This window comes from Hipposideros armiger, unplaced genomic scaffold (genome assembly GCF_001890085.2).
Source record: "Hipposideros armiger isolate ML-2016 unplaced genomic scaffold, ASM189008v1 scaffold_372, whole genome shotgun sequence".
Classification (NCBI taxonomy): Eukaryota; Metazoa; Chordata; class Mammalia; order Chiroptera; family Hipposideridae; genus Hipposideros; species Hipposideros armiger.
Window position 1 is genome coordinate 308,074 of NW_017731722.1, and position 27,607 is coordinate 335,680.

General features: G+C 36.1%; 1 protein-coding gene and 1 pseudogene across 2 annotated transcripts in view; both read left to right on the forward strand.

Moving 5' to 3' along the window:
• Positions 1-27,607, forward strand: part of TMEFF2 (transmembrane protein with EGF like and two follistatin like domains 2) — a 235,552-nt gene that overhangs the window by 132,638 nt on the left and 75,307 nt on the right. The gene's annotated exons all lie outside the window — the stretch shown is intronic.
• On the forward strand, positions 5,439-8,296 carry LOC109393274 (protein DEK-like; annotated as a pseudogene).

Here is a 27,607-nt window from a genome sequence, read left to right on the forward strand (position 1 = left end):
GATATGGGAGAAACTGGAGAGATACCCACTTCCCGAACTGGTGTAGAAAGCCAAGCCTTGGTTACAGGGGGCTGGGACAAGAGCCCAGGCCTCAGAAATAAATTACAAGGTCAGAATGAAACCAGCAGCAAGGCTGACTGGATGCTGAATCAGTTAGCTTTTGGCTAAGGATACTTGTACATCCCCAGCCTAGAGACAAGATTAGTATCAAAATGTGGACTAAGGCTGAACCTCCAGATGGGGCTAAGTGGCCATAGCTGTGAAGATTAGAGGGCTGCAGGGGGCAAGACGCCAAGAAGATCATTTTACTTCCCAGGCAAGAATGAAAAGTTGTTAGCGTTTAAATAAAATGTACTTAAAATGTCCAATGTAAGCAATAAGGAACAGTACTGAAATGATAAGCATATTGATTTTCATTTACATAAATACCTTTGTATGTTAATATATTGTATTTAGTTATGACCATGAAGGGCAGATTGGGAAGAGCTGAAGGACACAAGAATAAAGCAATAAATGAAATTAAATAGGCATGGAATAAAAGAGGCTATAAAGCAAGATAGGAAGCAATAGGGGAGTGATCTGACTCTCATACAGTTGGCTGATTCAGGGGAGCTTTCATGTGCTATTGATTTTGGATGAAACCATGCCAGGTCCTCTTGAAAACATAAAATACTGCATATGTTGGGTGACAACAAAGAGGACAACTCAGTGTTTTGTGTTATTTTCCCTTTTCCTTTTGACGCCAACTAAACTACAATTTTATGCATACATATTTTTTCAGCCCTGTATTATGAACTAATAACAAGATATGGATAAATACTACTGAGAGATAATGTTATTATTGTATCTGCAATATTGAAACAAAGGTGAAAAATTACCTCCTGATCTTTCTTTAACCATGGCCAATGAAATTAATATTTTACATTTCACCACAAAGATTAAGTCTAGTTAGTCAGAGGTGCTCAGGTACTTTCTAGATGATGGTAAGTCTTTGTTTGAATTAAAAAGCTGGTACACAATCAGCTTATCTTGTTTTCATAGTTACCTAGATGAGTTTTGGAGTTAAGAAGCGAGTCACACTAGGCATGAGGAAAAAAATAACAAATAAAATGGAGAGGAGTAAGGAGAGTAAAGGTAAAGGAGAAAAAATACTAATTAGAGGATGTCATTGATAAATCATGTACTAATGACATAACATTTCAATGAGTTTATTTTGAGAAAACATGGTTTATACACTCATATATGCCTCTCACTTATGTGCCATGATTTTATTTAAATATTTTTTTCTTGTCTTTTTTCTTCTTCTTATGGAGAACATCAAGGCTGTAAAAGTCAGAAAATGACCAGGTTTTCTTAGTAGGGAAGAAAGCCCATTGCTACAAAAACATTCTTCAGTTATAAGTATTTACCTAAGTGTAGGAAGGATTAATCTCTCAGAAGAGAGAATTAAAAGTTCGCATGAGGTGGTCCACACCACAGATATATCCACTCTCAGAGTGAGGCCTCCCTTTATTTAGGATGGACTTCAGAAATAATTGGAATGCCTGTGCACAGGGATGTGTGGCCTGTTTATGAGACAGGGGTTAAGAAGTAATGAAAAGAAGGGCTTAAAAGATTGTTTCTCTTCATATCTAGACTGAAAAAAGTAAAAACTAATACATTTATACATCAAAGAGACTCCCAAATACATCCTGTCAAATATAATTTATAAAGGAAAAGAATGGCTTATAAATAAGTCAAACATAATAAAATTGACTCATTGCAAAGTAATAAAACCCCATCTGATAGCACTGGGAATACCAATTTATGATTTCAACAAATATTTCTGATACTTGGTTGGTTTTAGAAACAGCTTTATGTTCCCTTAATTGTCTTGCCTGATAAATTATTTCAGTAGGTCCAAAGTAGGTCAGTAGTAACTCTTTGCACTGAGAACTACTCCTAAGAAGTAATTAGACTAGAACTTTCTGTTGGTCCTGTCAGTCAGGAGTAGTTCAGATCCCTGAGGTTGATACTTGATTTAATATAAGAAAAAAGCAAGTTGGTAGCTGGGTCTGGTCATAGGAATGGCTGGGTATGAAGTTGGCTGCATGCCTAACATTTCCAGGGTGTCAGGGTAGATCTAGCAATGGAGCACAGGTGTAAGAGCAGATGCAGCTGGGTGACAAATGACATAAAGGGACAACTTAAATTATTATGTGTATTTGCTTCTTATGTATGCTTTATAGCTCCTATTTCCATTTTAACTTTGCTCTTGAATTATTCTCTACATGTCACTCAGGCTCCATTAGCAAAATCTGACTGGCATAAATGCTATTAATTCCTCAATAGTCATTCATTTTATCTTTGAAACATTAATAATGTTTTCCAGTTTTAGTGCATAATATCCTTGCTGAACGGCAATGGTAAGAAAGGAGGAAAACAAGGTAGTTGCAGTAAAAGGAGTTCGTAAGAGAAAAAGAATCAGCATCTATGGTTTTTTTTTCTTTATTTCATTGATGTTCCGTAACTGAAACAGGGTGTGTGAGGTTTGACGTTCCTTTTGTGTCTCTCACAAAGACAGTTTAGTTTGAAGTCTTCAGCATCTTGCTCCTTTGATCGGAGAAGGCTCCTTGTCACTAGGAAAACTATGTGTTGCTGGCATCATTCCCACCTTTAATGCATTTTGGACTGTGGAGAATCATGAATATTTGAAGCCGGGCAATGGCCGTGGATGACCCTTGGCACTCGATTCCACCATACATAGAAGCAAATTAGGCATTAGTTCCTGCTGACTTTAGTACATTTGGATTATGAGTTTGATGGGGAAAATTAAGACACCTCTGAGGAAAATACAGAAAATGATTTCTTTTAAAACTACTACTGGCCGACAATTGAACAAAAAGATTGTATCACAATTGGAAAGTTTCCAGTTGTTTTCTACTAAGTAAAGAGAAGATCAGTTACGGTTGTATATGGGATGTCGAAAGAAGAGGATACTGATTAGTCACAAAATTTTAGTGAACTAAGAGTTCATTCAGTCTTCTCCCAGGGTGTTTCCCTCTCATTGATTTCTTTTGCTCTAGTGCCTTAGAACTGCAAATGTGGTTACCATAATTAGGACTGGCTTCCAACACATGAGTTTTGCTCATGGAGAGAATGTAAAAACACACACAAAAGCAAAACAGAGACTAGGTCTGGTCTAGAAAAATCCAAGGTTTTAGTTGGATGTAAGGCTTCAGAAGAAAGCCTTTCCAGTTCCAAGATTCCTATAGTTGAGAAACTGCCCCCCAGGAACTGCCTCTTGTCGCCATGAAGACGATGCTATCATCACCTCTGAAAACTGCCGCAGTGTTTTCTGTTTGTATAGATGAGTGGAGCCTTAACAGTAAAAACACCTCTCTTGCCTTCAATGCTTCCATTTGCCCAGAAAAAAAATTTTTTTCAGAGAGAGGGACGTCTACAGCTCTTAATTCAGGGAAACACACATCTTTCCATACCCAGAATTTTGAGGGAAAAGTGCTGACATTTTTAGCAAATCTATGTCCCAACGTAAAGGTTTGATTTTGATATTGTCATTTCCATATTTTATGTATTTCTTCACCTATCTTAATCCATAAAAAAAAACAAAAACTTTTACTTTTAAAAAAATTTCTCACAATGAAATGACATTTAGAAGTACAGTTATAAATAGGACTAGTATCTGTAACATAGTCTGTACAATGGCCTGTCCAAGAAATGCCATATTTGTGACCCAAGCTTTCCTTTGCCAGTAGCTGCCAGTAAATAGTCAAATCTATAAACTAAATCTAAACACTTGGAGATACTTAGAAAGATAAATGGATAACAATGCTAATTGAAATGCATGACAAGCAATTCCAAAAGAAAAAAACCCCATAATTAATCCACCCTCCCAAAAAATAGAGTTATGCATATGAAAGGTATAACTTACAAAATAAAACTGAAATTTGAAAATAAACCATGGTCTTTAAAACAAAGGCTTACCTCAGATCTTCTGCGATATTGGGCTACTTCAGAAAGGAATTGGATGTTTACTTAAGTTTTGAACAGTCTTTTGAATATTTCTCATAAACTATGCCTCAACTGTCTAGCTATCACACAGTGATTAATGAAACTTAATTAGGGATGTGACAGATACAAACGTGGATCTGGTGTAGAGTACCAAGACATACAGGAATAAAGTAATCTAAACTTTGTATGTTTTATTTAGCTCATGCAGTGTGAATCATGTAACTTCCATTTTGTATAAACACAATGAAGTGCTATATGGAAGGCAAAAGAAAACAAACAAAATAAATGCAGATTGTATTTCTGTCACGAATTTAACTGTTTTCATTACTTGTTTCTCTTTTTTCTTGCTTGCCTTATTTCTCCAGTGCTCACTCACCAAACCCTCACCCTCAGTTTCCTCTGTAGTTTTCTGACTCTCAGTTTCTAGTATACTCTTGAGGAAGAGATTCCTGACCCTTAGAATCAGGGAATACGTGCTTGATGTTCCAGCATCCTGATGTAACATCCCAGTCTCAGAGAGAAAAATATCAATCTCATTGTAGTTATCAAAATACTGAGAGAACTTTCCAAAGTATATGTGGGGAAACATGTGGCAGGCACCATTGTAATGTTTACATTCATGGAGCCATTTAATCTTCCCAATAATTTTATGATGTTAGACACACTAATAATTTCATTTTTCAAAGAAGGAAACTGAGGCACAGAGAGGTTAAGTAAACTGCCCAAAGCCAAACAGTAAGTGAAAGAGCTAGGATTTGAACCTTCTGAGACTGACTCATTATCATCCCATATATTTAATGACCTAAATTGTGTATGTGGTGTGTGTATGTTTAGTGTATATTAAGTGTACACACCCATAAACGGCATATACCTAATATATTAGAATTTCATTTTATTTGTCAAAATAGAATATAAAATTAAAGACTTTTAAGTGCTACTTTGTGATGAAATACACCACTAACAAGTTCACATTGTTATGCCCTTGAAGTATTTTCTTTCCTGTTCAATAACTGCACCTTATTTCTTTGAAGACTGTTTGGTTTTTATTTGTTTTTTATGAGATGTTGAATTATTATATATGGAAAAAATATTAGAGAATATCCTTATTATAACTGTGAGTGTACCAATTAAGTGAGAAGGCTATTAACCATGAGGTTTCAGAGAAGAGATATATCTTCACCAAAACCTAGCTGTTTTCACTGCTTCAACTTCAACTTACTTGTTTTGAAATGGCAATCGCAACCCTGATAATGGACCAGGGTAAACATTATTTATACATTATAACTAGTGATAGGTTTCAGATTTTTACCCAGGAAAAAGGAAGGCAACACAGCTTTTAGAAACTGGCCATTATAACACTCTCCCTTTCTTTCATGCTGGTGTGCCATTATCAGCAATATTTCAAAGGTCTACGCAAAAGGCAGATCATGGAGGAGCCCGGAAGAGCAAGGGCGCTGCTCCGTAAGCCATTTGCTAAGCAAGAGGAGATTCAGTCCTTAGTAAACTGGGAATAGTTGATGGGCTTCATGTCCCTTTCCAAGTGGCAGAGGAGGTTTCATTACAAATGCATAGACGTATTCTTGCTGCCAGAATAGAAATTAAGAGATATAGAGAAAGAGGGAAGAACCACCACATTAAATGGCAAATAAATATGGCCCACATGCCAGGGGGTTTTAATCCCCATCTTAGTGGCAATGCTATGTATTTTTTTTATTTAGCACATAAAAATATGTCAAGCCTCGTATGTCCCAATCCAATGTATATTTTTGAGGGTTACATTCAAATGGAATTTGTTTTGGCCTTTTTTTATTTTAAAAGTTGTACATGTTTATCATAGAAATTTGAAGACTAGAAATATAAAAACTATTGAAATGTCATCCCATTATTCCAAAATAAATACTTTAAATTTGGAGGTGTATTTTCCTTCCATGTATGTGCATATGTATATATGTATTTCTAATGAGTCTAATATTTTATACATCAACAAAGCCACCCTTGAAAATTTTGCTTAACCTTGAGGCTGAGTTAGGAGAATGTTATGAATGCTAAACAAATTTATGAATAATATATTTATATCTGAACATAATTTCTGTGGTCCAAATTCTAATTATCTTTTCCAATTTTTTTTTTGCATTTCTCAAGAGCAATGAATTTGAGGGTACTGTCCTCACATTTGTGATCTAAAAAATTTACCAAAACCTAAATCTTCTCTAAGTCTACGTTAGACGTTTTTCTTGATTAACTCCAGGAGACTAGACAGTATGTATACTGAAAATATTTCCATTATCTGTTTCCAGAGTATTCATAGTAAGTAGCTTTCTGAGGCGTAAGCATTATTTACTGAGAAACTGTCCTCCCAAAGGTGTTTTAAATTGGGTAGAAACTGTTTCTGGTCTCCAGTGGTTTACTTCCAAATACTCATATATCGTATGTGTTGGTTCATCTAAACAACAAATCAACAAGCCAGCCTCAGCAGCCCACATCCGTCTGTCTCAGATCCATTCCGCTAACAGGTTGTGTAATATCTAGTAAGGGATCGAACAAATTGTAAGACTATATGCAACACTCACTCGAAAAATCAATCCTGCTGAAGATCTATCTATACGCTTCTTTCAGTAAAAAGAAAACATAACAAATATCTGATTTATTTGTTCCCCCCAATGCAAAGCAAAATTGGGTCCATTCATCCCTTCATCACTAAGCTATGAATGAAACTTAAGAAATCTGGACAATGCCCTTGGGAGTGGTGATCTTCCAGAGGTGATTTACAACAGCTCTTTTTATTCATTGCAGTCTTTTCCAAGCCTTTGACACAGCAGTTTACTCTCTTCTCTGCCCTCATCCTAAAAAGAGCTTTCTACAGTTAAAATAGTATTATCCAGCGTAATAAAAGGAATGTTAGGTCTCAACTAGCCACAAGTGCCTCGAATTAGCAGATATTAAGAGATGTATATTGAGAAGTACGTAACAATTGGGGGGAAAGCAAAAGTAAGAAACGAAATAAAATAGCTTCATGAATCTTGTTGATTCTGGAGAGCGGAGAGCATGGTACGAGGGTCACTCTGGGCAGCGGGCTCCACGTCTTCTTTTCCAAACTGGAGGCCAGCTCGGGGCCTCCTTGTGCCCATGCTTGCCATGCCTATGGTGGCAGGGACCCCCCACGTGTGGTCCACAGCACATCTTCCTCTAGTCCTGCTGCTCAGGGAGAGGGAATCCCCAACCAGCCCGCATCCAAAAAAGAACCTGAAATTTCTGGCCCGAGAGAGAAAGTAAAGAGGACAAGGAGGACAGAGAGGAGAAGGAAGAAAAAGAAATCTCCTGGTGGAAGGCAAGAGGGAAAAGAAAAAAGGAGAGAGGTTGACAGCACAAGTCTCTTCTTTACACAGACAGCCATTCACAATTGCACAAGGAAAGGGGCAGAAACTTTGTGAAATTAAAAGGGTACATTTCTTTCCAAGTAAGAAGAAAACAGATGAACTCAGAAATCTACATAAACTGCAACAGACCAGCCACAGTGTCCTCATTAAAGAAGAATGTGGGCCAGTTCAGGGGCTTTCCATTTGAAAAAGAAAGTACCCAGGATAAAAGGAAGAAATGTTGAAAAATTTTAGAAATGCCATGTTAAAGAGCATCTGTGAGGTTCTTGATTTGGAGAGCTCAAATAGGGAACTGGTGAAGATCTTGAATTTCTTAATGCATCCAAAGACTTCTGGCAAACCATTGCCAAAATCTAAAAAAAAAACTTCGAGCAAAGGCAACAAAAAGGAGCGGAACAGTTCTGAAATGGCAAAGGAAGCTGAGCGAACCAAGTGTCCTGAAATCCTGTCAGATGAACCTTTTAGTGATGAAGATGAAAAGAAAACCAAGGAAGAGACTTCTGAAGATGAAAAAAAAAAGAAAAATGAAGAGAAGCCACCAAAAAAAAAAAAGACACCTAAAAGAGAAAAATCTAAACAGAAAGCCGCTTCTGAAAGTAAAAAAAAAAATCTGTAAAAAGTGCTAATATGAAGAAAGCATACAGCAGCACCATCAAGAAAACTTAAAACAATTCAAAATAAAGTGAATCTGAGGATAGGTAAGATGATGAACCTTTAATTTAAAAATTGAGGAAACCTCCTACCGATGAAGAGTTAAAGGAAACAATAAAGAAATTATTGGCCAGTGCTAACTTGGAGGAAGCTACAAGGAAGCAGATTTGTAAAAAGGTATATGGAAATTGCCCTGCTTATGATTAAATGAAAGGAAAGGTTTTATAAAAACAACTGTTAAAAAGCTCGTTTCTTGAGATAGAAGACAGAAACAGATGATTTTTCCGTGGATTTAAACATCTGATTTACACCATTATACCAGCAAAGAGAATACATTTCCTTTTCTAAATCTTTGCAAGCATTGTTGGTAGAATTTACAGCTGACTTTTTTATCTTGGTGTAAATTTGAGTTAGCCATTTTAAATTGCATTTCTATGCAGTTTTTAATTTAAAATGTTACATGGCAGTAATTGTTTCTTGCTTTTATTTTGTACATTTTGGATTTCTTTATATAAGGTCATAGATTCTTGAACTGTTGTGGTTTTCAGTGCACTTAATATTAGCTTGTTTAAGACATATTGTTAATCGATTAGAACAGAAACAATTATAACTGCCATTTATACATCCAGAGATTACTGCAATATTTAGTACATGAAATATTTTGAATACACATCTCTCTGTCAGTGTAAAAACTCAGTGACAGAGTGTTCACTATATTAAAAATATACAAGCTTCAGCTGTCCAAATTGACTAAATTGGAACTTTTCTCCTGCATGTGTATATATGTCAAACTGTCAGCATGACAAAAGTGACGTGTTATTTTTGTATTTTTAAAAACAAATTTGTTGTATATAAAGGGTTTTTTTTATTTCTTTTGTGCAGATCTATTTTTAAACTCATAGGTAGGTATCTTTACATTTATAAACTATGAAATGTCAGCCAGATGGTATCATGGAGCAGTGAAAGTCAGAATTCGGTGAAGAAAATGCTGAAGGAACAGATAGGTCTCTGCTTTGCCTTGAAAGTGTCATCGATTTGTAGTTTTAGCATTAACTCTGCAACAGTGTCTATAGATACATTTTATATTAAAGATAGACTAAAATCAACACATCAAAAGCCGAAAAAATTGCAGAAGAGTGGGGTGAAGTACAAGCACATTTGGCTTATAATAAGTGCCTTTGCCCATATAAAATCACAGGGAACATGGCCACCTTTATAAGTATGACAAAAAGTGCCAGGAATAATGCCAGAAGATAATGTGTTGGCAATAGTGGGTATCTCTGACAAAGTATTTCTCAAAAGTGATAATAGACTTATTTTCAACATTTGTGGAATTATAGTTGTTGGGTTTTAAATTTTGTCCAATCAGAATTCTAGGTTACCAACACATGGCCCACCCCTGAATGATAGTAATTTGTGTTTTAAAGTGACTGTCTTAATCAGTTTATTAAATAATCTGAATTTTAAAGTAAAACATGATGCTTATGAGAGAATTAGGCCTTTGATAAACCAACTGAGTGTTTAAAACAAAAATATTTTTTCATCATAGAACAGAAATACATAAAAATATGTTGACCGTTAACAGGTATTTTCAGTTTTGACGTTTCTTGATAAAATTGTTAAGACATTAGAGAAAGGTACACTTAATACAAATGAATGGAATAAACTAAATGAGACCTAAGAATTGGCCTTTGTATTTAAATGTTTCATTTGTTCCTGTAAACCTTTTCAATAACAACAATAAATCAAAAAATATTAGCTTCACATTAGCAACAATTAGTGATGTATTTAGAGATATCTACATAAATGTGGTACTTTAAGATATTCACATATAGCATCAAATTATCAATTATGACAATTAAATGAAGATAATATATTTAATAGAAGTATACAGTTTAATTTTAATTGAATATGTTTTTTCTTCTCTAGCAAGTTTATTGATTTGAGAAAAATAAACTGCAACAAGCTGTCTGCATTGCAGCAACATTAAACAGTTAGACTTAGGGAAAAAAATAAAAAGATGCCCTGTATCAATCAGTATATCAATATCTAACATTTTTGTGTAAAGTTATTGAATGCTTAGGGAATATACTGTGGAATGTTGTATGCCTGAATTCATAAGTCTTTTAACCACTGTCTTTTTGTAACTATGTTGGAGGAAGTATTTCCCTTTTTAGCCATGTATGGCATGATGGGACAGCCAGATGAAGAGGAAAAACTTCTAACATATTGAAAACCTTATACTTTTCAGACCACTTTCTTCTCTCTTGTGTTCCTCTGATATCTCTGTAATGTAGGTAGATCAGGTAATGTTATCGTCATTTTACAGATAAATGTTGGGTTGTTGGAAAAGTCATGATGTATTTTTTCTATGTTTTTCATTGCAAAAATGCGTCATGACTTTTCCGACAACCCAATATATGAAACCCCTGAAAGCTTAAGGGTGATTAACATATAGCAAAGTGAAGGGCTCAAGTTACTTATGCCACTGTCACATCAAAGCTACCAAAGAGAGATTTAAAAGAGAGAGAGAGAGAGAGAGAGAGAGAGAGAGAGAGAGAGAGAGAGAGAGAGAGAAAAGAGCTGGCATGACACAGTGGAAAGACTACTGGACTGGCAGTTCAGAGATCTGAATTTTCATCTTGGATAAAATCACATTTCCTTTGGCATCTGTTTTTTTGTTTTGTTTTGTTTTGTTTTTCATAATTAGATTACATAGATGGTAGATCTACAGCCATTGTAATATAATTCACACAAAACTCATTCATTTAAAATATCCATTTTATTGCTTTTAATATATGCACCAACTTTTAATATATGCAACCATCAACACAATCAATTTTATAATATTTTCATCACCCCTAAAAAGATTTGTAGCGTTAGTAACCCTTCTTCATTCCCCCCTCCCCCAAGTTTCCCTTCTGCATCTCTAGGCAACAACTATTTTACTTTATATCTCTTTAGAGTTTCCTATTCTGGTATTTTATATAAATGGAATCATTCAGTATGTGGTCCTTTGTGACTGGCTTCTTTCACTTAGCATGATGTTTTCAAGCTCTATGACGTTTTCAAGGTCCATGTATATTGTAGCATGCATCAGTATTTTGTTCTTCCGATTGATGGAAAATATTTCATTGTATAGATATGCAGCATTTTGTTTATTCATTTATCAGTTAATGAACATTTGGGTTGTTTTTCATTTTTGGCTATGAACATAATGCTGTTATGAGCATCTCTGTACAAATGCATATGTGTATGTGTGTGTACAAGTTTTAGCCTGGACATATGTTTTCATTTTTCTGGGATATATATCTAGAGGTAGAATTGCTAGGTCAAATGGTAATCTTATGATTAATTTTTTTAAGAAACTGCCAGACTGTTTTCCGAAGCGGCTACACCATTTTACATTTCCATCAGCAGTGTGTAAGGATCCAAACTTCTCTATATCCTTGCTAACACTTGTTATCACCATCTTTTTGAGTATTACAATCCAAGCAGGTGTAAAGTGGTATCTAATTATGGTTTTGATTTGCATTTTCATTAGATGGCTAATGATGTTGAGTCTCTTTTCATGTGCTTATTGATCATTTGGGTATCTTCTTTGGAGAAATATCTCTTCAGATCTTTTTCCCCATTTTTATTGAGTTACTTAACTATTTATTATTGAGTTGTAAGAACATTTTAATAATATGTTATAGGTATAATCCTCTTACCAAATATATATGATATGCAAATATTTTCTCCATCCTGCAGAGTTATATTATGTCCTTTGTGTTTTTTGTTTTTAAAGCACAAAAAGTTTGAATTTCGATGAATTCCAATTTGTTTGCCTTTTCATTTGTCACTTGTGTTTTTGGTATCATGTCTAGCAAGGTTTTGTTTAACTCAGGAACACAAGGTTTACTCCTATCTTTTCTCCTGAAGGGCTTACAGTTTCAGCTCTTGTGTTTTGGTCTCCGATTCATTTTGAGTTCATTTTTGTGTAAGGAAGGAAGAATGAGTCCAAAATCATTTTTGCATATAGATATCAGTTATTCCAATACCATTTGTCGAAAAGGCTATTCTGTTTTCACTGAACTTTTTTAGCAACCTTGTAGAAAATCAAACGATCCTGTATATGAGAGTTTATTTTTTGAACTCTCATTTTATCCCATTGATGTATACGTCTATCCTTATGCCAAAGCTAACTCCATTTTTTTAAATAGGTAAAATATGGAAAATAGGGTGTTGGTCTAGATGATTTAGATAATTCCTTTGAATTCAAACATCGTCTAAGATAGGAGCAGAATTACTTTGAGCTATAAAGACCTACTCCACAAGCATCACCAGTGGCAGTGTTCCTCTTTCCTAAAGTTTCCACTAAGTTGTTTTTATTTAGAAAAGTTGGTCTACTGTGTCCAGAAGGTAGCACTTACCACTCTATATTTTAACCCTGATATAAAAACTAATAGAAATAAGTTTTTCATGTTGACTAATCATCTGTTTAGAAAGCAGGAAAATTAGATGTTCTTTAAAGGATTTGAAGCAACAGTGGTGAAAGGTAAAAATACAATGAAGCTATTAAAATAAGAGAAAAAATCGAAGAGTTGAATGATAAAACAATGTTGAGGAGAAGGGAAAAGGAGAAAGGTAGGATAGAAAAAAATTGTAAAGAAAAATCAAATTAAGAGAGGCTGATACAATTAATAAAAAATCCTAACTCTTAAGTGTCCTGTAATTCAAGGGAAGAAAGAAAAAGAATAATTCTTGTGGTATAATTTCCCATGAAGACATACAAATGGCCAACGATACATGAAAAGATGTTCAATTGACTAGCTGTAAGAGCAAAGCAAATCAAAACCACAATGAGGTACCACCCGTTAGAATGGTTGTTATCAACAAGACAAGAGCTAACAAGTGTTATAGAGGATGTGGAGAAAAAGGAACCCTCACACACTGTCATTAGGAATGTCAATTGGTACATCCATTATATAAAACAATATGGAGATTTATCAACAAATTAAGAATAGAATCACCATATGACCCAGCAATCCCTCTTCAGGGTATCTACCCAACAAATCTGAAAACATTTATTTGTAAAGATATATGTATCCTTATGTTAATTGCAGCATTATTCATAATAGACAAGATATGGAAACAGCTTAAGTGTGCTTCAATGGTTGATTGGATAAAGAAGATGTAAGACATAGTACAGTGGAATATTACTCAGCCATAAAAAATGATGAAATATTGCTGTTTGCCATTTAGGTCTTGAGACTATCATGATAAGTGAAGTAAGTCAGACATAAAAAGACAACAACCATATAATTTCACTCAAATGGGGGATATAAAACAGAAAGCAATAAATGAACCAAACTAAACAAACCAAGAAACTCATAAACACAGACAACAGTATGGTGATTACCACAGGGGAAGGGGGGTCGGGGGAGGACGTAGAGGGTAACAGGAGTCAAATATATGATGACAGAAGGAGACTAGCCTCTGGGTGGTGAGCACACAATGCAATATACAGAAGATATATTATTGAATTTTACACTTGAAACTTATACAATTTTACTAACCAATGTTACCCTAATAAATTTCAATAAAAAATAAAAATCAACTAGTTCATCAGGAGATACTTTAGTAAGTTCTGAACTCCACCAGAATTTATGCTGTATGCCTTTAATAACATTTTAATGAAATAAAAGACAACATCTTTAATAACTAGCTTATAAATTATATAAAATTATTTATAGTGGATCTTAATATAATATATTAATGATAAAATTCTAAAGTTGTAAAATTATAACTCTGTAGAGGTGATTCTCTGTAAGACCTGAATGATGATATCCAGATATGTTATTGTTATGGTATTTGACTAAGTACAGGGTTAAAACAAGAGGAATAGATGGCAAATGTATTTGTTAATCTTTTTCTCTTAATTATAGTTATTTCAACCAGAAATTAGGCAGAACCCCTAAAATATCTCATATGAGTCTTTAGGATTATTATTCCCTTGTACAGATAACAAAACTAAGCAGTTGTTGAAAGATAATTTGTTCATGCAGCAGAATAAGGAAGAGTGCTAGAGGTCTTGAGATGGTCCTAGAACATAAGAGTTGTGGTTCTTATACAAGTTGGTGCAAAATAAGAAAACATTGTTCAGGTTTTTATGACAAATGTGCTTGCTTTGATTGTAATTAAATGATTAAACAATAGAAATTAGAAGCAAAGAGAAAAATATGCAAAGCAATGGATCATAACATAGGGCCTAACAATTATATTTTGGATTTAGCATGCAAAATGTAACAGATATATAAGCGTATTTACTATCAATTCTGTTCTTTCTATTTTGACTCAGATAATCAATAAATAACCAATAATTTCATAGATATATTTGACTATGTATTTTTTAATGCTCATAATGGGATTTATAGTCCTTTATTAGTATAATCAAGCTTCCGGAAATTTTAATCCACTTATTCACCTATTGCATCTTTTTTCTCCCATTTTTGTTTGTCCCGACCCAAAGTACAGTTTTAAATTTATTTATTTATTCATTTATTTTAAATTTTTGTTCAATTTCTTTTTTCAGCTACAGTTGACATATAATATATTAGCTTCGGGTGTACAACATAGTGAATAGACGTTTATATACCTTACGAAGTGATCACCCTGATAAGTCTAGTACCATCTAGTACTCACCATACATAGTTATTACAATGTTATTGACTATATTCCGTATGCTGTACTTTACATCTCTGTGACTATATTAATAAATGGCAGTTTGTACTTCTTAATTTTTTTCACCTTTCCCCCTCATCCTTCTAGCCACCCTTCCATCTGGCGACCACCAATTTGTTCTCTGTATTTATGAGTTTGTTTCTGTTTTGTTTGAATTACAGGGGGGAAGAAATATTAGCATTAGGCACAAAACAACACATTGTAATAAAATAGAGTGCACAAGGGCAGTAGGCCTGCATTTTTTAAAATGTAATTTAGTTTAATTCCAATTTTGCTGCCTAGAACATTGGCTAGAAGGGTTGATATAGAACACAGTGGATATTAAAAATTGTAGCATGCAAAGTTACTAGTTAGGAAGAATTTCTTTTTAACAGGAAATAAGACAATACAATGGACATAACAAGTATGTTAAGTATAGAGAAGGGCAGTTCAACATGAGCTGGGATGACTGAGTTTGAAAGGTTTGAGAGAATAATTTTGAAATAACAACTAAGCAATAGTGAACACTAACTTTGTGCCCCACACTCTTATAAGGGCTTTGCATATATTAACTTATTTAACCCTCACAAGAACATTACAAGTTAGGTACTATTATTATTTCAGTTTTAAATATCGTGAAAACTGAGGCACAACGGTGTTAAGTAACTTGTCTCAGTTTACTTAGCTATTAATGGTCAAGTCCAGATTTGAACCTAGAGGTCACACTTTTATCTATTTTGTAAACATTGTGCTCCAGAAAATGAGGGGCACAGTGAAGCATTTGCAAGACTTGGAAGAGTTTTACTGGTGTAAAGGAGGGAGACAAATTTCCTTGGAGAAACAGAGAAAGAAATGTATGTTTCATTAGCATGGAAGTCAAGTGCACCGTCTCATTTAACTGTTCATAACAGTGCGGTGAGTTATATATTATTTTCCTCGCTTTACATATAAAAAGAAACTATGTTTTGGGGAGATAAATAACATGCCAAATATAATGTTGCTAGGTAGGTAGTTCTTGAATTCAACTTAAGGTTTTTCTAAAATAATTCCAAGTTCCATGCCCTTTTCATTGCATAATGCTAGAGTACAGATGTTAAGGTAGAATTAAGGTAGTTAAAGATGCTGTCCTTTCAGAGGAAAGAATAGCTTGTGACTGAGAATATGTATAGTACCTGAAGAATTGGAATAGTACCCATAGCCAAATGATGGAATATTTGGTTGTCAAGTGTATTAGTTTGGGTAACACTAAATGTTATAACAGAAGTGCCAAATTAACAGAGGTATCATACACATGCACACGCGTGCATGAACACACACACACACACACACATATACTTATTTCTTGCTCTCATCACAGTTTAGGGCAAGCGTTCCTAATATAGCAGTCATACACATGGTCTTTTAGGAACCGTGTGTTTTTCCCTGTCGTGGACCTGCCCTTCTCTAAGTCACTGAAGTCCTATTCATTCATTTAATAGAAAGTAAAAGAAAAAAAAAAAAAGATCATACATGGGAGATTTTATTGGCCAGTCTTGGGACTGGCATTCCTCACTTCCACATGTATCACTCTGGCCAGAATTTTGTTACATAATAAAAGAGGCATGAAGGACAAAGAATCCAGTAATGAAGTTTGACAATTGGCCCTGAAAGAGAGAGAGACTGGAGCCAGGGAAGCTGTCCAGTAGCAGTAGCTTTGTATTTAGTACATATGATGGGTCATGCTCTGTCTGTTCCCTGGCAGTACAGTGTACAACACAGACAAGATGCATACCTGTCAAAAGCTTATATCCTGAGGAAGTTCCAGTCCAAGATGGTGACATAGACATCCTAAGAAAGGAAAGACAGGACTGGTCATCAAGAAATAAACAAGTAAAAAGAAAGGAAGGGAGGGACAGAGGGAAGAAGAAAAATGATTTCAGATACATTTTTTAAAAAGAAAACAGGAGTCCTGAAAAACAGGGTCTTGGGAGAGAGTGATGCTACTTAAGATGCTTATTTAGGGAACACCTTTCTGAGGATTGTCATTTGAGTCAAATAGCAAGAAAGAGCTAGCCTCACAAAGATCTGTAGAAACAGAATTCTGAACAGAGAACCTCTGGTCCAAAGGCACAGAGTGCAGAAGGGCTTGCTTGGTATGCTAAAGACACTGATAGAAGATGAGTATGGCTGGAGCCCAGACAATAAGAAGAAAGATCTTAGATGAAATTTAGAAGGGGCCTAATCATGAAGGTTCTTGGTGGCCTTAATAAAGAGTGTTAATTTTATTCTAAGTGTGCTGAGAAGTGTTCACCTGGTAATGAAACAATCTAGTCTTCCCCACTCTCACTTTCTCCTGCAGCCTAACTAGAACACTCCAGAACATCATTACTGATCCTTCTTCCATATCCCAGAGCATTTTTCCTTGTTTCAATTATATTAATACCCAGTTACCTTGAAGTATGGATATGTGATTTCCTCAACTGGAACGTTACCTGCTGGAGAAGAGAAATTTGTATTTAATTTGCAGCTCCCTCGGTAACAAGCAGCTCCAAGAAAGTACTTAGGTCCTGAGTAAGTATATGGACAAATGAAGGATGAATAAATAAATGGAGGAAGGAATGAAAAATAGTTAAAGGAATAGAGAGCAATATCCTCTTATATTTAGAGGCTGCAATGTGTTTTTTTCACTTTTGCTATGTCATTTGATCCATACAAGCACAGTGGGTGCAAGGAGAAGAGTTGGGAAACCACTCAATTATGAGAAGCAAGAGATTAGAAAAAGACGCAAACAGAAATAAAGATTTTGAGGCTGAATGCTGGGAAGAATAATGGAACAACTTTGGAAACAGGGATCAGGAGGTAGAGTCAATTTAGAGTAGGGGAGGGAGACGGGGAGAGAAAGTTATGTTCTGATTCAGCTGATAAAAGGCAGAACCAAGTGGAATACCCAGTAGGCAAGTAATTAAAGGTTAAGTTGTGTGGTACAGACAGAAAGAGCTGCAGGAACTCAGAGAAATCTAATAAAGAAAATGGATTTGGGACTAAGGAATGAGAATAGACACTGGCCTAGCCAAAAGTTAGACTGCTGTGGAAAAGGACACAAAATATTTACTGAAAATAACGTGATATCAGAAATAAAGGAAAATAGAAAGATACCAGGATGTATTAAGAGGCAAGAAATTGGAAATAGACCAAAGGGGGGGAAAACATAAGGAGCTGCTACCCTCCACTTGTTTAATTAAAAGATAAAATCACTGCCCTGCTGTTCACTGAATACTTCTATTTCCCACCTCCAGAGTAGGAGAAATCGGACTATGTTATAGGATTGTACTTCCTGGTTCCCTTGAGGTTGAGGAACCTCAGGTATCTAGTTCAAGACCTCGGCCCATGGCTGAGTTTTTGATTGTCATGCAAGTCTCTGCCGAGTTCTTTCCTTTCTCTGGTATAGTAACCAGCAGTGTTCAAGTTAAGTGACTGCTTCATCATCCTGGGTCTTTGGGTGACAGGTGAAATGAATAAGAAACAGATCTTTGTTGTTTTAAGCCCCTAGATGCTGAAGTTGTTTATTACTGCAGCATAACACCTTATCCTGATTGATAAACTCAACATCAGTGAGAAAAGGTAAATGAGTGACTCCTAAGATAGGAAACAGTGGAGAAATTGAGAGTCATTAAAGAAAACAGAGAAATAAAGTTGGCAAATGATACTGACTGCTATGGCCTGAATATTTGTATCCCCCCACCATCACCACCACCCTCCACATACACACACAAATTCATATGTTGAAAACTAACCCCTAAGATGATAGTATTATGATGTGGGCCTTTGGGGGTGGGGAGGTCCTTATGAACGTGATTAGTGTCTTTATAAAAGAGATCTGAGAGAGCTTAGCACACCCCTTCCACTATGTGACATTATAGCAGAAAGAGAGGCATCTATGAGGAAACAGGCATTTACCAGATACCACATCTGCTGGCACCATGATCTTGGTCTCCCAGCCTTCACAACTGTGAGAAATACATTTCTGTTGTTCATAAGCCACCCATACCATAAATACCCAGTTTATGGCATTTATGTTGTAGCAGCCCCAATGGACTAAGATTATCTCCAAAGGTGTTACAGTGGGGTAACCCTGGAAACATACCACAGGTGTGTCCACCTCCCATCCAGGCTCCACCCAGACAAAAGTAGGATAGGCTATCTCCTCCAGGGAGACTGGTGGCCTCTTCCGATTGGCTGGCTGTGTCACTCTCCCTGCCTCTTCCTCACGGCCAACATGAATTAGGTTGACTTGCCTGTGGATCAGGAAGTTGAGAGGACAGTTAGTGGTGCTTCCAGGTCTCCAGCATCACACTACCTATGTCAAAGGAGAAAAAAGAACCAGTTAATCAGAACCAAAAGCATAAAATAGGACAACAGTTTATAAACGGGGATAGCAAAATGCTTGATTGGCTTCTGACAAGAAGGATATATTTAGGAAGATAAATCCAAACTTACAAGAATAAAGCAGAAATTGATTTTCCATGTGAGGCCTACAAATATAGAGACTAGTAAAAAGAAAAGAGAACAAAAAAGAGGTAAATCCATTTTTGTTCCTACAATGTGCAGCATTTTTAGTGAATTGTTTTCCTGTAGAGAAGTGATGAGGAAGGTAGAAGGGAAAGGAAATGAATATCTTTTTTAGCTCAGTATTTCACTACTTGTAGTGACCTAATTTTAAATTGGAGGAATTATACTTAAAAATATATTTGAGATAGTGTTTTGAATATTTTAAATGAAATTCTAAGATTCATTGTGAACTTTAATTAGGAAATAATCTATTTAATTTATTTTTAAAACTCAAAATCATGCTTTAAAAAGAGAAACGTTTTTCCTTTTCTTTCTAAAAGAGGAGAGAGAAACAAACTCATAATACTCACTCTGTTGGGAAATTTCTTTCACAAGAAGAGAATTCTCACTGCCTAACAAAAAGACCCCACCAGGGGAAATACTCAGTTGGCCATTGAACTGGACCTAAATCACAAGTGTGTGATGATCACACGGTATCAAAGTCAAGTTTAACAGGTCTGTCTCACTCATTGGCCAAATCCTGGTGGTCATATTTTAATAGACAAAGATATGCTTGGATGGATGGATGGATGGATGGATGGATGGATGGGTGGACAGATGAGTGTATGGGTAGATTTATATAATGAGACAGCTTGGTATCTTGAGAGAGCACAGAATTTGTATAAAACAAACCTGTGGGGGGAGCGGTGGGAAGGCTCTTAAGCTAAAAGCAGTCAAATTAAGAAAGAGCCCAGATGCTGAAATCAGATTGCCTGAGCTTAAATTTTGGTGCTGCCACTTACTTCTGTGGCCCTAGGCAAGTTCCTTAACCTTCCTGAGTCCCCATGTTCAGGTTCACATAAAGCAAATTTGGACATCTATTATATGAGGGTGTTACGAAGACACATAATATCTATTATTATTAACTTCAGTTTTCTTTGAATTTCTTACTTTAAAAAACTAGAACTCAAAAGTGTTTCTCTTTGCCTATATCATAAAAATGTATTGTTCAGACTGTGATTTGGAGGAATGTCACTCATTCACTCATTACTGGTGACCTGTACAATGGGGCCCTAACTTATCTCAGAAATTCTTCATAAGTCCCCAAAGCATCCATTTGAATAGGCCTTGAATCTTAACACATATTCTGCTGAGGCAATCAAATCAATTGTTTGGGATTGTATAGATGAAATTAATGCTTTGACTTATTATTTTATACTTTGAATAATAGTGTATGTAGGTATTAAATAGATTAAAGAGTTTAAATGAAGAAGAATCATACCATCCTGAATTCTTAGGAAAATGTTTGCTGTTGTTATTAAAGGGAAAAAAAGGGTTTAATTTAAAATATAGAGTAAATAGCAATTGTTCACAAAACTGTTCGTTGATTTATTTTTTACAACAATGACTATCTTTAATATTCAAAAGAGCCCTAAGAAGGTTACTATCATCCTTTTGCAAAAGAGAAAACTGAGGCTTCAAGGGTTACAAGGTACCTTACGTCATATCATATGGATAATAAGTGAAGTGAAGCAGGACCTAAGTGGAGGCAATCTGGTTCCAGAGCCCCGGCTCCTTACTGCTGCACTAAATTGGCTCTCAAATAATCATAGTGTGTTAAATCCATCTGGATGGCACCTTGGAGATCATATAATCCTGTCTCTTTGTATTACTGCTTGTAAATGTAAAGCAGAGAGAAGTTAAACGATCTGCCCAAGGTTATACACTTCCATCTTTTCCTCCACATCATAACACATTCTCATTTGAAACTCATTTCTAGGGTTTATACAGACTAATGGGAAAGTCGTGACATTTGTTAATTGAATGCCCAATAAAAGAATCATTTTCATCTTGTTTTTCCATCTCATGTCCATGAAAGAAATGTAAAAATGTGTTGCAAAGCCAAAAGAGTTCTTATCTTCATTAATATGCTGCTTATTCATAGAAGGAAGAAAACCATCTTGAGGCTGAGTCTATTTTAAATGAAATAAGTGTGTGGTCATTTTCTTTGTGAAGAACATCTCTGAGGCATTAAGGGAAAAGATGTCATGACTGACCTTCTAAGTCATGTAATTTTAACTTACGACCAACACATGACTTTAAGAATGTTTCCTATGCTGCTAGAGTATTATTTTATAAGGTCCTCAGATCATTTTACTACAATTCGAGGCAGAAAACCAATGGGGCTAAAAGTGCTTTGTCTTTTCAATAGACCAGTTGATTTTATTTTTAACTGTTAACTTGTATTTGTTTGATCAATCTCTACTAGGACTTTATTCAGGCATTAGAAGAGATGTTTACAAATATGCATAGTTACCTGAATGTTCTTCTGATTTCAAAGTCAGGAATTCGTTTTCTTAAAAGTTTAAGAAGCAGTCACTTCTACTTTTGACAAAGCCAGAAAGCAAGGAACGCTCGGGATCATTTTCCTTGAAACTACATACCGTTGCAGAACACAATTTAAAATTCCATCCATTAGATAAAGATGTCTGCTAAAAGTTCTGCATGAGAGCTTAGTCTGGTCTTTTACATGAAGGCTCAGCTCCTTCACTAACTTGGTGCCCTTGGCTGTTACCTAACCTCTCTCAACCTCAGCTTCTCTATCTGTAAAGTGGGGAGATAATTATCTACCTACAGGATTTTTATAAGGGTTGAATGCTAAGCGATATATATATATATAAATTGTCTAGGATAATCCTTGTTACACAGCAAACATCTGATGTTAATGCTGTGAGCTCAGTATCTAATTACAATACATTCATCTAGTCCTGAGGCTTCAAAGACTACTTTAGACATACACATACAGTTGACCAGTATTTTTTGCAGCCCTGACTTTCATGTTCTGAGTAGTTATTCATTTCTTTAATATATTTATTGAGTATCCACTAAGTGTCAGGCATTGGTCGGAGTGCAATAGTTGCAGAAGTGAACAAAACAGATTAAAAATTTGATTATTGAGCTTACTTTCTATTAGGAAAACATGATAAATAAGTAAACATATACATAGTTTATTAGAAAAGGGCTTAGGTTAAAAAAAGAGCACAAAAGTAACACAGGACTCACTAAGACATATTGAACAAGTGTTAAGGAAGTGGAGCATGAATATTTCAATTTCAGATAGAGTGATCAAGAAGGTTTTTCCTAAGAAAGCAACATTTTACTAAAATTATGAAGGATATGAGGAAGCAAACCCTATGGGTATCAGACCACAGCATTTATTGAGCATCAACCATGTACCATGTATTTGCAGTGTCTCTCTCACGCCGTATGTCCAGATTTAATCCATCACCCTCCCTTTCAAGCCTATTACATCCGCAGTGTTTCTGGCACCGCTGTTCTTCTAGTCACCCAAGCAGGCAATTAATTGTGTCATCGCTGATGCTTCCTTTCCATTCCCCTGTCCATACACGCTAATGTCCATCTGCTCAGCTGCCAACTCCTACAAATTTTACCTCCGTAATTTTCTCATGTCTATTTTGTTCTCATTTTGTTTTTGTTCATTCCAGTGTACTTCAGACCCATATTACCTTTACCTGGAATATTTTAATAACCACCTCGCTGGTGTCTCAAAGTTCAATCCATGGCAGTCAGGTCAGTCTTCATAGACATTAATGGAATTTTCAGTTCACAGTTCCAAAATGTTCAACAAGTCAGTGACCCATTAGTATCCAGGCTCTGGGTCAGCTCTCTCAGAGTCCCTTGGCCTTTTCATCACAGGAACAGGAGGGTATAGCAAGCACGTATAGGGTGCACAGCACTATGTCATATTCTTACAGCTTAGCATCCAAGGGCAGAACAGAGCAAGCCTCCACCTCAGTGAAAACTTACTCATTGCCATCACCGCATGCATTTTCAGACCTTTTTTATTGCCACAGTTATGTCACGTATTTGAGCTTTTAAAAGTCATGGGAAAGGGGAAGACCAATCAACACACACCACCTCAAGACACGAGCTTCCAATATCTGAACAGAATCAAGGATTCTTTAGAAAAGAAAGAGAACAGGAATGGCTTTTGGATTGACAACAAATAATTTCTGCCAAACCCTCTGCTGAATACTACTGAGTATGATCTTCGAGCTTTCTGAAATCTACCTTCCTGAGATTTTTCCTTCCATGGAATACTTTAGTCAATATGTGCTCTGAACGCCCCCATCTCATGCCTCAGCTGAGCTGTTCTCAGTGTGTAGTCCAGGGACTAAGATATCATTTGCCTTTTTTATTCTCATTCTCGCACAAATGCACAGTGGAATTTTCCAGAGGCCACTTGATATGTGTCATTCAACAATATCAATGCAGAAGCAGATATTAGAATCTAGCTTTCTTCTATTAAGCCAAACATTGAAGGAATTGTCAAATATGTGCACATTACCATTCTTCTCACTAAGTTTATTTTTAGAAAACACATTCATTTTTATAAAAATATGTTAATATCAACATGTATTACACGTATTATTGTTTTTAAATGAATTAATAGGTACACATTTTTAAAAGCCTCAGTTTTATTTTCTACTATAATAAATATCAACATATTATATAATATGCATAAATAAAAGCCCGTTGAGGCCCTCAATATTTTTTTACGATTAGGAAAGGGGTCTTGAGATCAAAAGTTTTGAAAAGTGTCACCCTAGCCTAGATTACACAGTCTCCCTGCAATGTCGCATCCTCAATCACAAAATGCTTATCATAAAAGAATGTCAAATGATCTTCCTCAGTCCTTAGGACTAAGCTATTATCCCACTAAATCCCAATGCATTAGTTTTCTATTGCTGCAAAACAAGTTATCTCAAAATGTGTGATATCCCATAGCTTGTGTGGGTAGGAAACCTGTGTGTGGCCTAACTGTATGCTTCTGGCTCAGGGCCCCTCCCAAGTCTGCATTCGGGATCTCTGCTAGAGCTGCGGTCATCTCAAGGTTCACCTGGGGGAAGACCACATCCACGCCCATTCTGTGGCTGTTGACAAGACACAGGTCCTTCTTGACTCTTGGCCAAAGTCTCTTCACAAAATGGTGGCTTGCTCTCTACCTTTACCCTCAGAGAAAGAGTTCAGATTGAGGGAAAGAGAGATAGAGATAGAAATGATAGAGATGACAGAGATTGATTGAAGCCAGAATATTTTTTATTATCTCATCTTGAAAGTGACATTCCGTCATAGCCTGCTGTTTGTGGGGCCCAGTGCAAAAGGAAAATGTGAAGTCTGTAGTTCAAAAAGTAGGGGAAGAGTTCTATTAAAGGTTTTTTCCTTCTGTTCATTTTTCTTTCTTCAGTTGTCATGGTGATTTTTATTTGCTATGTCATTCTGAGTATAGAAAGATTAACATTTTTAATTATTAGTAGTTGTACTGCTAATCTTTATACTATATAAAGCTAGATTTAAATGCAAATATGTGCATTTAATTTGTATACAGAATCACTAAGATTACTCAACTGTGCTTTGTAGCCTGTATGGGTGTATACACTTCGTTCTTATCAGAACAATGGAAATGGCTACACAAAACTAACTCAGCTGTTTTTATTTCATTTGTTGATACTCACACATTCTCAACCAACCCTCTCTACCTTCAATTTATTGGTAAGGAAAGACTGAAAGGAAAAGGAACTATAGGTAATTCTTTCTCTTTCCTACTAAGTCATACATTTTAGCACATGTGGTTGGCTAATCCAGGGAAGTAACATGAGAAAAAAAATTAATATGAATGAGATCCTTGGTCATTTGTGTTTCTTAGAGTGTCATTGTCTTCCTGTGCTTTAAGCAAATCTGGTTTGAATAGAAAGGATACCTGTCTTCTCAGGCTGTCACTTCTCCATTTACTCAATTGTAGAAGTAACACGCTTACTTTGTACTTGCTTTGAGTCTCACTGAGCTCCCACAGATCATGGATCCACTGAAATCCTGTGCTCTTGGGACATCTAGAAGAACACTATATGGGAATGGTGTGGCCAAAGAGTAGGCACACACACGTATTGAATACATCTCCTCTGCTGACGTGCATGCTCCACTGTGTCACTGGGCTTCAGTTACAAAACTCAAGGGTAAAATTTTAAGTCAGTGACTACAGAACATTAAACCAAATGCAGGACCCATGGAGCCATTCCTGCCCATCACTTTTGCTGTGTTAAAGGAGAGCTACTGGGTCCAGCCCACACTCGATGGAAGGGGGTTACACATGGGCAGGAATACCAGGAGGCAGGAGTCACTAAGGGCCATTTTGAGTGCTTCCTACCACATCCAATATCATTTTTCCCTTTTAATTTATTCCTCTCCGTACTTTATAGTGACCTATATGCATATTATCTCAGGCACTGTATCCGATGGTAGCCTCCTCGAGGACAGGCTCCTTCCCTGACACATATCCTGGCACTGCTTCGGCGTATGTAATATCCAACACATAGCAAGCACTGAAGATACGCTTATGGAATGAGTGAATGAATGACGCAATAGAAGTGTGATTTATATTCTGGTGAACTATCTTTGTAAAAAATAACCAAATTTGAAAATTGAAAAAATCAAAACTGACCTTAATATTTTCTTGAAATATTTCAAGATCTTATGACTGACTGTCTTTATGCTTTCATATTTTTATCTTTCCACAAACCACATAGACTGGTTTCTCTTTTTAACCCCTCCAAACATAAGTTATTGTGATCTCCAAACAATTTTATTTAGGTTATTATCATGGGTGAATTATTGTATTTGAGAAGAGAATTAATGATACCAGGGACAGCTGGAGCATATCTGGAGAAACTGTTCTGTTGGCATTTACATTTTTATTTTGGACCACATCAAAATGGCAGGGGAACTACGCCCTTTTAATGGTTTGCACATGTGGTCAGGCATTGTGTGAGCAAATAATGCTTCCCAGAGCTTGTATCCAATTTTCAGAAAAAAAGAAAATTAAAATGAGCAGAAGCCTTTGTAGATCTAAGCATTTTCTTCAGTTTTCTTCATTGATGTATCCCACAATGCATCAGCTTTGACTTCCAGATCTGTTTCAAGGGTGTATTTTTTTTTTTTTAATAATGACGGAAGCTAAGCCTTTGTTTCCAAGGAGCAGAATATAAAATGCACCCATGTGCCACTTAAGGAAAACTATTTTGCCTGTCTCGTTTATGCACTTAAGATAATACAGTGTTTCAAAAATAAGGCTGGGCCCAGACTCTGCCTGTTTATTCAACATAAGCAGAAGCATCCCTTTTGACGTTGTAAAGGCAGGATGCATGCTAATTTCACCAAGTAAAAGCCACTGTACTTAGCAATGTAAGTCCTTGTCTAGAGCAGCCTCACTGCTTCACAATATTGTGAAAGTGCACATAAAAGATAATATGATGATGCACATCAAATATTAATGTGCACTGACACATAGCCATCTATTACAGCAGCAAAGTGACCACATTGAGCCACGGTAGGGTTCTACGTATCTTCCTTCACCTTTGTCTTCACACTGCAGCCTTCCGTCCTCCTCCCATGCCTAAAGAAAACAAAGCACTCTGTGACCTAACCAGCAACTCCAGAACTCCAGGGACCTTCTGGCAGCAAAGCGACTGGTGTCCTCATGGTCATCTGTTTACTTACAGTAAAGCCCTGATTGGCTAATGTGTGACCAAGTAAGGAATGTTATTTATTGTTTCAGATTTATGATACTGTGGACTGAGCAAAAGCAGGGGCCACACAGGGGCTTGGGCAGGGAGCAGAAGCTCACAATCAGTATATTTATTTCTTTGCCAAATTCTTACCAGCATTTTAGCCATAAATGGACTGTGTCTTTATCATGTTTCATGTAAGAATGTATGAATAGCCCAGCAACAATTCAACTCTGCAGTTGAGAAATAAATGTGTTGGCTAAATAGTTCAGTCGAATATGTATTTTCCTCTCTGTACAAAGCTACAAAAGCAGTTGTGCTGCATCAGACCGCCCACCTCCCCACTGTGTATCGTGCCCCGCCTTGGGCCAGCACCCACCCCATATCCTGCTTCATCTGAGACTAGCGCCACACCTAGAGAGGAAGGAAACACTAGAAATCTGTTTATGCATTTCTAAATCTCCCAATTTATAAAGACATACACCAAAATCATTGTATTGCTTCAGAGTTTTCTAGGCTGTGGCACATCCTCAGATCTCCTCCCATAGGAAACTCAAGTACTGAATTTTATACACCAGGGTAATATGCCAAAGCAGAAAGTTTTCTTTTCATTACACAGAAAAACATTGCTGCCCACCCCCCAACAAAAAAACAACGTCACAGTGAAAGGCCTTCCTGTATGTTGAATTTCTTCCTCAGATAAGACCTTATCCAGCACCAACTAAACCAGTAACCTGACCCTTGATCATAGGC